Here is a 13,951-nt window from a genome sequence, read left to right on the forward strand (position 1 = left end):
CCACATGCACTGATTAGTTGTAAAGAGGCAGGAGAAACTGCTGTTCATAAATAAGAAGAGGGGAGGGTGCTAGGGATCTGGCAGGCCTAGACACAATGGAACAAACCTAAAATGCCAGTGGCCGAGTTTGGGCCACAAGGGGTAGGGCAGAAAGTCAGGCAGACTGCAGAGGGAGAGGGAGGGACAGAGGAAGATTACAGATATTGCCTTTTCCACTACCTCCCTAACTAGAAACAGTCTCCAACTATTAGGTACCAGTACCACTAGCTCCCCCTCTCACCTTGAGGCAGGAGCAGATGCGCAAGGCTGTGAATGATTAGGGTGATGCTGGAGCACTCAACCTGTGCCTGTTCTTCTCTGGAAGGCAGCTTCAAGGGCATCATTCCAGTAGATGCCTTTGTCCTCTTTTAACCTTTCACGGTCTTTTACCTGGTTGTTGGTCTGTCACTGTAAACAAGATTGAACTTTTGCCCACCTTGACAATCTTACTTTGGAGATTAAAACAAGAACGGTACTGGAAACATAAAATTCCCAGATCAACATTGAGGCTTTCTGATACAACTGTGAGCAGCTAGAAGCTTTGTGCAAGATATCACATACAAACCTACCACAAACTAATATAAATATAGGAGAAATTTAGGTAGCAAGCAGGTTTTTTCACAGAACTCCCTGGTTGATAGAGAAAATCATTTGTAAGCATCCAAGCATATCCTGATAGTTCTTCTAAGCTCTTTTTATTCTCTGTGTATTTTGCTCTGACTGTCTCTTTAGGAAACCATCAGGTTATGTCATTATATAATTGTCTACTATGCTTTCATGCAATATAACTTTGTGTGGTTAGAAAAAATAAAAGTAGGGTTTTAAAAGGACTGTATTTCTTGAAACTTTGAATTCATATGTTTTATGCTAGTATAATCCCTAGAATTTACAGAAATCGGGGGGGGGGGGTATGTCTCCTATGCATTATTCTGACACATACTGGTAAACACGAGTAATCTATTATTTGCTTAAGTGCTGGGTGTGAGAACTTATGCATACAGAGCAATTATAGCATCAACATCAGAACAGCTTGCTTTCCTCATATTTTCCCTAGACACAAATACCAAAGAGATTTGGGAACAGTGAGGTGAGCTCAAACATACACCAAGTCCCCAGCAGCCAATTTTCAGAGAGTTTATTAAAAATTTGGCTTATGAGAGTAAAAGCACAAAGGCAGAATAACATACTGAAAAAATAAACATTTAAAATGCACCTACCCACTTACCCAATTACTTTTTTAAGGGATGCGGGTGGCGCTGTGGGTTAAACTACAGAGCCTAGGACTTGCCGATCAGAATGTGGGCGGTTCGAATCCCCACGACGGGGTGAGCTCCCGTTGCTCGGTCCCAGCTCCTGTCAACCTAGCAGTTCAAAAGCACATCAAAGTGCAAGTAGATAAATAGGTACCGCTCCGGCAGGAAGGTAAACAGTGTTTCCGTGCGCTGCTCTGGTTCGCCAGAAGTGGCTTAGTCATGCTGGCCACATGACCCGGAAGCTGTCTGCAGACAAACGCCGGCTTCCTCGGCCAATAAAGCGAGATGAGCGCCGCAACCCCAGAGTCAGCCACGACTGGACCTAATGGTCAGGGGTCCCTTTACCTTTACATTTACCCAATTACTTTACTCATGCAGGCTTATAGTCTGCTCATGAGCAACTTAGCATCTTCTTGGATGGCTGAGGAGGGACAAAGGGACATTGGTGTCCCATTTTTAAGTGCTCTTTACCCAGGTGGCCTCCGACTGACAAGGGGCTCCAAGCAGCCAATCTCACGAGCTGCACATAGCCCAGCTATTGGGCATATGAAGGATTAAGCAATGAAAGTGTCCATGGCAAGGAGATGGTGGCTATCAAAGTGTTTATTACTGCCACAGCAGTTCGGTTTCTTTGTGAAACCACAAGTTTTCAGCAACTTAACTATTATAATCCAAGGGAGGGGAGATGTGACCTCTCTGCCTAGGCATGATGAAGGACAAGAGAAACCAGGTATCCAAAGGACAGGATACCACAGGGGGAAACAGTGTGAGAAAAATATAAAAAGACCTTCTCAAGTGCTCATGGTGATCTGGGAGCTCAGAGATCAGATTGGTTACCAAGGTTCTCAGGGCCCTTATGCATTAATTATGGTTGGGTAGTCTGCCCTGCCTGTATGAAAACAAGTTGAGGGTCATTTTTGTTCCCGAGCAAAGGCTGTGTAGGGTAGGTAAGTCTTTTTAGATTCCCTTGAGCCACATATACTATGGTTCCCCAAACAGCAGTCTGTTTCAACCCTCCTAAATTGTGAAAAAAGTGTCTTGAAAGGGGAACATAAGGCTTATGTTCCCTTAAACCAGAGAAAATAAAGAACATGGAGAGGAGGCAAAATAAAGGGCAGGAGAGACAGGGAAACGAGGTTGGGGAAAACCCAAGGAGTGCATGTTAAGGTTCTGGAGGAAGGGAGAACTCCTAAATGTTCTGTTTTGTAGGCGAATGAAGGCATAGAAGAGCAACCATGATACTTTTGATTTCCTCCCAAAAGGTAAGGTAAAGGTAAAGGTACCCCTGCCCGTACGGGCCAGTCTTGACAGACTCTAGGGTTGTGCGCCCATCTCACTCAAGAGGCTGGGGGCCAGCGCTGTCCGGAGACACTTCCAGATCACGTGGCCAGTGTGACATCGCTGCTCTGGTGAGCCAGAGCCGCACACGGAAACGCCGTTTACCTTCCCGCTAGTAAGCGGTCCCTATTTATCTACTTGCACCCAAGAGTGCTTTCGAACTGCTAGGTTGGCAGGCGCTGGGACCGAACAACGGGAGCGCACCCCGCCGCGGGGATTCGAACCGCCGACCTTTCGATCGGCAAGCCCTAGGCACTGAGGCTTTTACCCACAGCGCCACCCGCGTCCCATTCCCAAAAGGTATTTGGGACTAAATCTTTTCACTGAGGTGAAAAGAGACTCTAGAACTGCATTGTCATAAGTTTCATGTGCAGATCCTGAATGTGAGGTCTTAACATTGACTATTGCTTTCTGGGCCCAGTGCTTTATTCTCAGGATGACTGAACAAACAAACAAAGATACTTGTACTTGTGTACAAATTACACATATCTAGAGTCCTTACACCTCCATAGGTAATGTGCAGGCCCAAGTTCTTGCTTGGAACTGCCATAGGCAGAGAAAAGCTTTGAAGAGCCAAATTGCTAATGGGTAAACTTAAAATGGCCAGTAGATAACAGCTAGCTTCTGAAAAGGAAGCTGCTATGTGTTTTCCATTTGATATTGAAAACTGCAGGTAATTGAAGCTGAGAGCACTCCTTTGATTTCAAGGTCAATGTATTTTCAAACTGTACTTTTCAACTGGGTCCTGCATCAAAATCTTGTAGTCTGGAGTACTCGTGCTCAGGGTTGAATCCTCAAGTTCTTGGCTTCAGTATGTTAAAGTGTCATTGAAACAAGGGTGACTCTGCTAAAGCCTTTTTTTTTTTTTAGTTAAGTGCTTTAGAAGTACTTTTAAATAAATAAAAAACTGCACCTCTGACTGTGGGTGGGCTCTTGATTATTTATTGCTTAGATGTGCGTAGCTTTGGATGTAAAGTGGTATTGCTGAGGTGGGGAAAAATCAGATCCTAGTTCTCAATTCCTATTGCCATTGTTTTGCTTTTACAAGTTGCCCGTGCCTGTGCGAGTAGCGCCTTCAACTGACGCGTCGTCGTTCCGGCACTGCTTTTTCCAATGAGCTTTTTGGGTGCTTTTTATTTCCCGATGGCGGTGGGCGGCTGCAGCTACCGAAGACCGCATAAAGCGCACGTAAAAGGTACGGGAGAGCTGCCTGGGGCAGCGCATAGCTTTGCATCACGCTTAGCCCCGCCCACCAGCTGAGCCCCAGGTGAGCCGCCGCTGCCGCACAGCTGCCAGGCTGGGTGGGAGGCGCAGAGGATCCTGGGAGTTGTAGTCAAAACCCTATGTTTCCTTTCCAGGCCTGGGTAACACTCCAGTTAGGACATCGCGACCGCAAAAACAGCTCGCCTCCCTTTCGCCTTTAATCAGCATCTACGCGTTCTTTCTCAACTCCTTCCAGACTGAGGTAAAAATAAAAACCTCCCTCCTTTGCAGGACCACAACTCCCGAAGCGAGCCTCCCTCACCACCGAGGGCTACCACATCCGTTTTCCCGCCTCCCGCCAGGCCCTCTGGGGCTTGTAGTCCCTCACCTTCGTATTCACGACGGCTTTCGGCGCTGTTTCCGCAGGGCGGGCTCTTCGCTTCTCGGTGAGTCGCTACGCTACGGAAGCGGCGTAAGGGGCCGGCTTCTGGACTCTGGGAGGAGGAGCGTGGGGGGGGGCGGTTGTTATAGCTGGCTGCCTCCGCTTTGGGGCTGAGGGGGGTTAAAAAAAAAAAGGAAAGAGAAAAAGGAAACGGTTTCCTGAGGAGGCGGGAGAGAGCCGGGCGGGGTGGGAGGCGGGAGGGTGGGGGTCAAAGTTACTCGGCCGCCCAAGGCGGGGTAGGTGGTAGTAAGTGGCGGTGAGTAGTGCGGAGACGGGGCTGAGGAGAACGGGAGAGAAAGGAAACCGGTCAGCCTGCCGCCAGCCAGCAAACAGTCGTTGAAGCCACCGCCGCCGCCAGGGCGTCCCTCATCAACGGTCAGTCTGAGCGCGCGACCCTCGCGGGGGGGGGGAAGGGGGAGGGAGGGAGAGAACGCCAAAGAGCGCGCGCGAGAGAGAGAGTGAGTTGGGGGGGGGCAGAGAATGTGGGGGAAGGGAAGGCGCGCCCCCGGTGAGGGGGAGGCGCGCGTGCGCGTACTGGAGGGGGGGCGTGTGGTGGTGGGCTAGGTGAGTCGCCCCTTCCCTATTATTATTTTTTTAATGAGGCGAGAGATAGTCAAACACACGCAAATAAAAACGAAAGCTTCCTCATTCCTTCTCCATAATAATCTCCCTAAGAGGGATATTCGCTTTCGCCCATCAGCCGCACTTCAGTTCTTGGTTCATTCATTTATTTTGTTGTAAGCTGTATCTGTTGGTTTTGTTCATTTTTATTATTACATTGATCCTTTTTGTCAAGGAGCTGAAGGTGGCCTGCATGGTTCTAACCCACCCACCCACCCCCTCAATTTTATCTTCACAGCAACCCTGTGAGGTAGGCTAAGGCAGAGAGGTGGTGACTGGCTCAAGGTCATGCAGCGAGCTTCATGACAGAGTTGGGGGGTGGGGGTGGGGCGGCATTTGAACCCTGTTCTCCCACGTCATAGTCTATATAATGCTATTAACTGCTTCGCCGCACTGGCTGAACAGTATTTGTGGACCACCCCATCATGTAACATGTTTTGTCATAATTGGCATGCAGTAATTATAAAAAAAGAATGTCTGGCATGCACCGTGAAATGAAAAGCAACATGGGTAACAGCAAAGATAAAGCCTGTCACACCCCCAAAGTTAAAACACCAGTTTAGAAGCCGAAGGTGCTTAAACAAGTCCCAACGTTGTGGAACACTACATGAATTTCAAATACAAAACAAAAATAATGGAACTAATGTTCTGGGTGTGTTTAGTCCCTGGATTGGAGACTGCTTTGGAAGCCATATGTATGCCGCCTTGGGTTTCATGATGGAAGAAAGACAGGATATAAATGGAAGAAAATAAATAAATAGCTCACAGCAGAGGGCACACCACCACCACTGAGGTTGAGACTGCATGTGAGCACACACCCCTTTTGGCCCAGAGGCTGCTGCTGCTTCTCTGTTTGCTTTGCTTGTTTTAATATTTATATCCTGCCTCTTAAAACTAATCATCATCAACATCATCATCAAATTTGAGGTGGAGAAAGTCTCACAAGGTTTTTTCTTTTGCTTTTAAAATGCAATGCTAACAATAAAAAGCAGACAAATAGTTAAAACGTCATCATGAAAACCACAAGAACAAGTGCAGACACAAACATTGTTGTAAAAACTACTTCAGAATTCACAGATGAAAAACATAACATTGGAAGTTACGTATTAAAAAAACGTCTGATCAAATTAAAACTTATTAATAGGGTTGGATCAGAAGAATTTCTCTTGGGAGGTTGTTCCATAGTTAGGGACCACTTTGGAGATGACGGTTTTGTCCAGGAGTCAAGGGCCTCTCAACAGACTCCCTTAACTGGTTGAGGGTGCCTGAGGAAGCATTTTTGGGTTTGATCTGAGAGACTGTCCCAGAGCCTTGGAGAGCAAGCATTAACTTCTCGTGAGACTGGTCCCCTTCCTAGTCCCATTCTGATGTGCACCTAGTTCTCAGTTCTTTTCTGCTACAATGCAGTGTGCGTCATATCTCCCACTGCTTCCAACCTTTTGGGGTATTCCTCATCAAGTGAGGGATGTGCTTCCCCAGGTCTTCTGTACGTTGCTTGTGGAGTGCCTGGGAAGTTTTGAGATGGTGCGAGACATTCTCGCCCTCCTGCCCACCTTTCTAGACAACCATGGGGGTGCAATGCTGAGGGGACTCCTAACTAGCGATGCGCTTTGGCGCATGCCTGACTTCAGCTACTCAATGTTATTAGTGATATACAGTTGCACTTTGTATCTAGTTTTTAAGAAATGTTAATGAATGTTCTTGCATTATTGTTAATCTTCAAGTAAACAATTTAGAGGCTTTTATATTAAGCAGTGTAATTTTAAATAAATAACAATCCTGTTTGAACTAGTCATATCTTGGAGAGACCCCCCTTTGCTGCCTTCTTTGACTCAAACACTAACCCCTGGATAACAGTTTGAAGCATAGTAGGTGGTTTCTTAAAAAATGCTGTGTGGTGTCACAATAATGAAAATGAGCTTTATTTTCTCCTCCCTACCCCAATTGAGCTTATCCATGTTGGAGTTCCTGTACTGTTATAGGGGCACAAAACATGAGATCAATGGACAAAAAGTCAGAGGGGGAAGTGGTTCCTGTAGAATTTCTTATGCATTATATATGTGAGTAATGCTGAGTAGAGTGTGGTTTTCTAGGAAAATATGAATGTATGTCAATCTTTAAATTTTTAAAAAAGAAGTTGCCCCAGAACATTGGGAAATCAACATGTTTTAATCACCCAAATAAGCCTTGGAATAAAAAGCACTTGGAAGCAGTAAGATGCAAATATATCTAAATATGCACTTGGTTGTCTAGGATGTCTGTGAATGTCTTTGTGTAAAGTGTTCTCAGTGATTTGGGTTTTTTATGCCTATCCTTTTGAAGACTCTTGGAGTTGATGACTGTATATATTTGTTTTCAAAACATCTTATAAATTAGAAGGCAGGCACTTTTGAGGGTTGCACTGAATCCTTGCTCTACTCTTTAATGAATTTTATTAATTGTACCACAACAGTGTTAATCATAGTTTCTTCTGAAGAACTGTGCGTTTCTCAAACAGGAGAAATCCTGCTCTGAGGCAAGGAAGTGTTGCGGGCGCCAATAAGACAGGGAAATAGATACACTGGATTGAAGTAGTGCTTTGGTCTAAGGTCAAACAGTGACTCAGTGGCAGAGCCAGAAGTGCAATATAAGATTCTTGGTCCCCTGTCCTTGTGCTGGACAGGGGACAATGTCTCCGGTTGAATGAATGAAGTTTAGGTTTCTGGTCTGGAATCCGCAGTTGGTGGAAATGCCTTGTTATCCCTGACCTGTTGTCTTTTATGCCTGAATTTTAGTGGGTGGGTGATATGCTGATTTCTAATGCCAGTTTTAGTATTCTCACATGCTACCTCAGTACAACAATCAGTGTTAGAAACTCAGATATATAATCTAATCAGCAAATTGCACCTTGAGCCTAGGTTACAGTCGCCACAAGGGCATACCTAGGCGCTGTTTGTTCCGTTAGTGGGGTTTGTTGTTGTTGTTGTTGTTGTTGTTGTTGTTATTTTCATTTCTATACCACTTTGTATTTTAAAGAACGAATATCAAAGTGGTTAAAACATCTAACAAAACAATCTAGAATAAAAAAAAATCAAGCTTCAAGGAAAATCTTTCAGATCGTTCTCTAAGTGACATTTTGCTTTCCCCAGTCGCCAACCTGGTATCCAGAGATCTCCACGTAGTCGCAATTGGATCTGCACCAGTCGCAAAACACACCTGACAACAATCTGTATTTAAACAAATTCTGGTTTACCTTGGTTGTTCCTACAGCTAGTATTGCAGAATATTGTTCAGATATGTGGTAATGGTGCATTAGGAGAAGTTTGTTGGGTAGGCTTTTTGCAGGGGGGTTCAAGGTTGTGATCAGTGTAAACCTTCAATATATTTCACTGAATGTTTATGCACCCCTACATACAAAGCTGCTTTAGTGTGTTGTGTAAACTAAGGCACTGTGTTTGTTCAGTTGCGTGTTTTCTCAAAATGCATTTTTTTTTTGGCTTTCCAGTAATGAAAAGGAACAGTGAATGTCTGTGTCATGAAGAAAATATGCAGGTAGCCATAAATGGCACATGGTGGGTAGTGGGGTGGAAATCCAAAAGCACCAGTGATTACATAGTTCAAGATGAGTTCTGTTGTACTTGAGCCAAAGTTACTGTACATAGTGGACAGCATTCAACTGCTGACCAGGAACTCTTGAGTTCATATCACTGCTCTTTGACGATGCTCAACTGTGTCTCCTTAAGCATAATCACTGTTTCTGAGCTTTGCTTACTTCACAGAATTGTTGTTAGGGCAAAAAGGGATAAATATATGTGACTTACCCTGAACTCTTATGAGGAAGTGCAGGATACAAATGTGATGAATAGATGTACCTATACCATGAAACCTAGCGTTTAGTCTGACGTGTCTGTTCTCTTCTAAATAAAAACAAATATTACAAGAGCCCTGCAGCAGTGAGGCGGTGCCCATGTGTTGTTGTGGCGCCATCCTGATTTGTGGTGGTGCTCACATAGTGTCAGCATAGTTATGGGTGTAGTACCGGTAAATGCTGCATCTTGGGCATTATACTGGAATACCGTGCTTCCTCTTTGTCCTCCATTTCTCTTGCTTTGGAAATTTAAAACCTTCTCCTTTAGCATTTATTGATTGTGCGTCTGGCTGTAGCATATACAGTACTGTATAACGGGTTTTGCTTTGTGAGAATTTTGTTTTGTTTCTTTAAAATGACTTGAAATCTTTGATTCTGTCTTAGTTTCTTTTCTGATACTTCTACTCATAGTACACCTGGATATTTTTCTATAGAATTGTAGAGTTGGAAGGGAGCATGAAGGTCTTCAACTCTTTTTGTCTTGTTGTTTTGTCTTTGGACAAAGTCTACCCTGTTTCTCTCCAATTCTGGGCTAGTGGTTTAATCGCCAGCATAGCCTGATTTCTTGTTGAATTATATAGGAAGAATGTTTTCAATGTGATTCGTTCATTCTATTTATTATTATTCTCCCACTCCCTGGTATTATCTTTTAAATATGGAGTACAGAAGATGTAACCCTGAACTGGCAAAAAAAACATTTCATAGACCCATGAAACATATCTAGCGCCTAAGCTGTGTTTAAGCTTTAAGTGTCATTTGTACTAAGCTTAGTTAACTATGCAGCCTAATTTCAGAATAAGCCCCATTAACACAGTGGAGCTTTGATCCTAAGCTTGCTTATTTGGAAGTAAATTAAAATACTGACTTGTTACAAAAAGGGAAGCAAGCTGGGCTTGAAGTGGTCAGGGACCTTTTAGAGATGGAAAGAGCTCCAGCTTCTCCATTCAGCTTCCTTTTTAGATTGCTTACATTGAACAAGCAACTGTGCCATTTGGGTAGATTCAGAGCCTGGACAATGGACTTCAAAGGGCATTTCCACATCTAAGGTTAAATTAGTTCCTTATATAAATGTGATTTGTACTTTGGATGCACTGAACATTTTGTTTTCTTTTTGAGTTCTCTCCCAATTTATCAGATTCTTACATAATGCAAGAAAGACTCACATGTTGGGCAAAAAGGTCCCTCCATTGCAGGGGGTTGTACTAGATGACCCTTGTGGTCCCTTCCAACTCTACACTTCTATGTATGGAAATGCCATAATGTGCTTGAACTCTTGTTGTGGCACTGAAAGGAAGAAATTGTTGGTGTCTCGTCCCTCTTCCCCTTTCACACCTTATTGCTATCCTTCCTTCAAAGAGCTCTAGGTGGCATATTTGATTATTTCATATCCTAACGTACTTCATAGAGTTGTGAGGATGAAAGAGGAGGTGATTGTCCCAAGTTCACTCAGTGGACTTTATGGCTGAGTAGAGATTTGAACGTAGGTTTCTCCATTTCTAGTTCAGGTTTGTAACCACTTTGTTACTCTTGCTGTTGCTGACAGGTGTGTAGGTAAAGTAGGTCAGAACTCCGTGATGCCTAAGAACCAGATTCATTGAGAGTCTCTTCATTTCAGTTATCCACTGACATCACTGCGGTCATCAAAGGGAAAGGTAGTAGTTGCCAGGCACCTCTCCATTATAGCTGGATCCAGGCCTGTGGATAACCCTGTTCTCCAATAAACCTTTTGCTTTTCATTTTATTTGGAATTTCAAGTGCTGCTACCTGTCTGGAAGCCAGTTTTCCTTTGGATTGTGGTTGGTTGACGTCTGTCTCCTGAGACAATGGAAGAGTGCCTTTGGGGGTGAAGCCAAACTGTTGGAGAGTTATACTACCTGCTGTGGCTGTAAATACCAATATGGAAGAGCCATGTTTTGTTGCAGCTCTGGGGCAGATGAAGGTTGTGCTGCTGCAGGTGCACCATGGCGTTATTGACCGGGGTATGCTTCCTTCTGGCCAAACTGGTGCAAAATGTATTGTTTTCATTTCCTTTGGACCACATCAGTGATGCCAAGGAGGGGGGCCTTGTCCTGTGTGCTGCCCAAGACCTCCTTACACACTGCCCAGGCTTGCACCCTGGATAGGTCACTTTGATGCTGTTAATGCAGCAATAACAATGCAGGAGGCAGCAGTTAAAAGTTATAAGCTAAAACTGATTGCCATAAATTACCAGTGCTAAGGGTTGCTTTCATCAAAGGGAGAGATCGTCTTGCCTCATTGAAGCGTGGAATACAAATAAATAGTAAAACCTATGTGAATTGGCCCTACCTGCTTGTAGTTAGTTAGCAAGGCTGGGGTTCCTGGTTGCCCTTAAACAGTCCTTTTCATTGAGATCTCAATAAGCTTTTCCTGTGTTGTCCTGACCTGTGACTTGCTGTTTTCAGGTTAGCTTTATATCTAATATATCTTGGTATGCTAGCCTCACAGTGGGGCTGGTTCCTGGGTAGCTAATCCCTTCTAAGAAGAATATTTGTTTTTACCTGCATTCACTATCATTTGCTTGATGGTTAGACTACCGTTAAGGAGACAAAAGGAGAGAGGATGTAGACTTGCTTTCTCCAGTCTCCCATTCATTGAAGCTTCAATGAAGGGAAATACCAAATGCTCAAGTGCTCTTTCCTGACACAGGAAAAGAATGGAAAGGAGTAGCTGTGCATTATTATTGCTTCTCTTATTGCTATTGTTCTGTTAGACACACAGAGGCTTTTCTTCCGAAATCAGTGTGAGACTGAAGAGGCTTGTGGGGAACAGAGTAGGATCCAGATTGCAATTGGCCTAAAGAAAGGATTTCTAGATTGCAGTCCCCGCCTTTGAGCTTTACATTGCACAAGTCTGCTGCTATTTTAGTGAAAGCCAAACTTTGACAGCAAAGATAATGCATTTATATTGATGTAATTAGAAGGGCAGGCAAGTTGATGTCTGGCTCAGGGGCAGTGTATGCTTTCTGCTTTAAATCTAGCTAACATAACTTCGGTGATTGGAAAGCTGTTCTGATTTGGCAGAAGGGAGATTGTGGTTTTCCCAGTTAACTGGTTCTTAGTGCTAGTATTTGGCTTTAAGCCTGGGAGGCTTTTCCATATCTGGGAAGCTGCTGAAGGGTATGTGTGTGGAAGATGTTCTTAGTCGATGGTTTTTTGAAAACAGAAACCTGAAAAATTCTACCCTCAGATCACATTGCCCTTTTTTGTACCCAAGTGGCTATGAAGCCATTTCAAGGAAATAGTTTTGTTTCTTCTTTTTGCAGCTGTTTAGCCCAGTTCTAGATGTTTGCTTGCATGGAACTGCTTTGTACAAAAATGGACCAGTGATCCATCTAGTCCAGCTCTACTTACAAAGCAACAAAGCTCTTTTCTTTAACTGGAGATGTGAGAAATTGAGCCTGTAGCCTTCTGCATCTGAGGCCATAGCTTAGTGTTATTCAGAAAAAGGTGCTGACAATAAAACCATGTTTCTTTCATTCACATTTGGTTCAAAGTAAATTTGTATTTAATCAAAGCACTATTGTGGTCCCAGGAATATTCTAAAGACACCTGATGTTACCCATCTTTGTAACAACATCTGCCAGGACGTAAATGAATGTGTCTTATCTAGGTAATGGACTGGAGGAGAGCCAAAAAATTGAAGCTCAGTCCAGATAAGACTAAGACACTGTTAGTGAGTGGTTCCCTAGATCAGGTGGATGAGAGGTTGCCTGCTCTTGATTGAGTTACACTACCTCTGAAGGAGCGGATACGTAGCTTGGGCGTACTCCTTGAAGCTCAGGTGGCCTCAGCAGCATGGTGTTCCTTTCATCAACTTCAGCTGGTGGCACAGCTGTGCCCCTTTCTGGACAGGGTTAGCCTAACTTTCGTTATCTATGTTCTGGTAACCTTTTGGTTATATTACTGTAACACATTATGTGTAGGACTGCTTCTGAAGATGGTTCGGAATCTCCAGCTGGTGCAGAATTCGGTGGCCAGGTTGCTCCCTGGGGAAGGACAGTTTGAGCATGTTACATCAATCCTGGCCCAACTGCACTGGCTACCAATTAGTTTCAGGGCCTAATTCAAAATGCTGGCTTTGACCTATGAAGCCTTAAATAGCTCAGAACCGCAGTACCTCAAGGACCAACTCTCCTGATAGGAACCGACTTGGACATTGTGAACATCATTTGAGGCCCTTCTTCAAGTGCCGCCTCCATGTGAGGTCTGCAGGGTGACAGCACAATAATGGGCCTTTTCTGCAGTGACCCCCATTTATGGAATGCTCTCCCCAGGGAGGTTTGTCTGGCACTGTCATTATATATTTTTAGGCACCAGGCAAAAACATTCCTCTTCAGCCATGCCTTTGGTGGATTCATATTCTACAGCCTTTTAAATGTGTGTGCTTTTTTTAAATGTGTGTTGCTTCTGTTTTGACTATTTTTTTCTGCTTTTCTCTTGTGTCTTTTTTCTTGTGAACTGCCCTGAGATCTTTTGATGAAGGACAGTATATAACTCTAATAAAAATAAATAAAATAAATAAATAAATACCTGTGTTTGGTATTCTATTATTTAGGAAAGGGGTGCAAATGTAAGAAATTACCCAGGATCCCTAACTTCATTATTGTTTTATTCAGTTCATTATATCTTTTGTTTGAATATCCATTTTATTGAATATTTTGTTTGTTTTAATATCTGTATGTTGATCTCCCTCACTCTCTCTGACACACACACAGAGTTGGGGGGGGGTTACAGCAATAAAACCATAGAACAATTAAGTTTAAAAACATGAGCTTTCCAGTCACAAACCAGACAGGCTTGCTTAGTTTCACCAAGTAGCTGTATCATTTGCCTTTAGACTGCTTCATGGGTTCCTTCCAATGGACATCCAGGCATTTTCAGGGGTTTGTGTTCTTCTTTCTGCATTTTCATTTGTTTTTTTTTTTTACAGGATCTTTCAAATTATTCTTAGTCTAATAAGCTTTACAATAACCCTGTGACATTGTACAGTATTGGAGAAGGAGAACTGAAGCTTAAGAGATTGTGGCTTACCTGGGACTACTGCCTGGGGCTGATCTGATATCTGAAATGTGAATTTATAATCTAATAATTGAGACACTTATACACCGTACTAGTTTTCAGACAACACATTTCCTGAAGGCTCACCTTGTCCAGAGAGCAGCATTCCAGCTAAAGCCTCAGACGTATT

General features: G+C 43.7%; 1 protein-coding gene and 1 long non-coding RNA gene across 2 annotated transcripts in view; one reads left to right on the top strand and one right to left on the bottom strand.

The window, feature by feature from the left end:
• The window catches only part of LOC310663987, a 32,736-nt gene extending 28,374 nt beyond the window's left edge, over nucleotides 1-4,362 (bottom strand). The window contains exon 1 of the long non-coding RNA XR_014504718.1: nucleotides 4,222-4,362. This is a non-coding gene — a long non-coding RNA (uncharacterized lncRNA). The remainder of the gene's footprint in view (nucleotides 1-4,221) is intronic.
• Nucleotides 4,363-4,412: 50 nt separating this feature from the next.
• CAPN15 (calpain 15) overlaps nucleotides 4,413-13,951 on the top strand; it is a 94,315-nt gene continuing 84,776 nt past the window's right edge. The window contains exon 1 of the mRNA XM_083412418.1: nucleotides 4,413-4,650. The gene's annotated coding sequence lies outside the window, so the exon portion shown is untranslated. The remainder of the gene's footprint in view (nucleotides 4,651-13,951) is intronic.

Source organism: Podarcis tiliguerta, assembly GCF_965153285.1.
Source record: "Podarcis tiliguerta genome assembly, chromosome: 14".
NCBI classification, from domain to species: Eukaryota; Metazoa; Chordata; class Lepidosauria; order Squamata; family Lacertidae; genus Podarcis; species Podarcis tiliguerta.